The following is a 967-nucleotide window of genomic DNA, read 5'->3' as shown; positions in this document are numbered from 1 at the left end:
AATAACGTCCTGAGGTCGCAACTTTGGCTCATAGTCGGAAAATTTGATACTTTCGCCTAAAAATGCCCCGTTTGCGCTTAATAAACCCCTGGGTGACTTAGAAGCGGCGGCCAGGTGTCAAATGTTTAGAAAATGATCACCTGAAGAATTCCAGGCGCCGACGGTCATAGTCGGCCACGAACAAGCCCTCTACGCCTCAATATTAACGAAAAATCGCCCAAAATTCACCTAATGTCATCAAATACTCAAGGCCCACGCCCAGTGTGGGTGGTCTGGGCGACTCACGAGGGGTTTTCACTTAAGTCTGTTTACCTTAGTGCGGAAGACGAGTGGGCAAATTTTTATGCAGCCGGATCAAGCGGGAGTGGGGGAGAGGGAGAGGGTAGACTGGCACTTTAAAACCCCTTTTAACAATGTTAAAGGCCTTAGCTTCAGACTTGGTTTCTTTCGATGTAAAAAGAAAATCTATATTTTTAGAGGCCGATCGGACACGTGTTAGTGGTGCCGCAATGGCCCTGACGTTGATTTATTTTATATAACGACAATAAGTTACATACCCTCTGACAGCTTCCCTCCCCAAAGTCCGATTGACATCCAATTGTGACCAAAAGTAGAAGTATTATATAGGGCAACTCTCGTGCAAAGCCACCCCGCTGTAGCTCAAATACCTTTGGAGACATGGGCCTTTGAAAGATTTCGGTCATTGGCTGAGCGATAGCGAAGCCTATAACTCCAGTGATGATCAAAAAGTTTCGCGTCTGTGTGTCTGTTTGTCTGTGCGCACGATAACTCAAGAACGCGGCGAGCGCGGCAGACCTCCTGCAGTAGCTGCTGCGCCTCTTGGAGGATGTCGGCCCTGACCGAGGGGTCTGCAACTCGCCTCAGCCGTGTACTTTTGAGTATAGATTATAAGGATTATAGCGTGGTTATGAGATTATAAGAATGATTATAAGATTAAAAGAATGAT

The 967-nt window shown here is 46.6% G+C and overlaps 1 protein-coding gene across 2 annotated transcripts in view; it reads left to right on the top strand.

The window, feature by feature from the left end:
• Positions 1-967, top strand: part of LOC127751107 (odorant receptor 82a-like) — a 74,200-nt gene that overhangs the window by 426 nt on the left and 72,807 nt on the right. The gene's annotated exons all lie outside the window — the stretch shown is intronic.

The sequence above is a fragment of the Frankliniella occidentalis genome, unplaced genomic scaffold (assembly GCF_000697945.3).
Source record: "Frankliniella occidentalis isolate FOCC.00 unplaced genomic scaffold, Focc_3.1 Scaffold345, whole genome shotgun sequence".
Classification (NCBI taxonomy): domain Eukaryota; kingdom Metazoa; phylum Arthropoda; class Insecta; order Thysanoptera; family Thripidae; genus Frankliniella; species Frankliniella occidentalis.
Note: the sequence above shows the minus strand (reverse complement) of the source record. Positions and strands in the feature narration are given on the sequence as shown.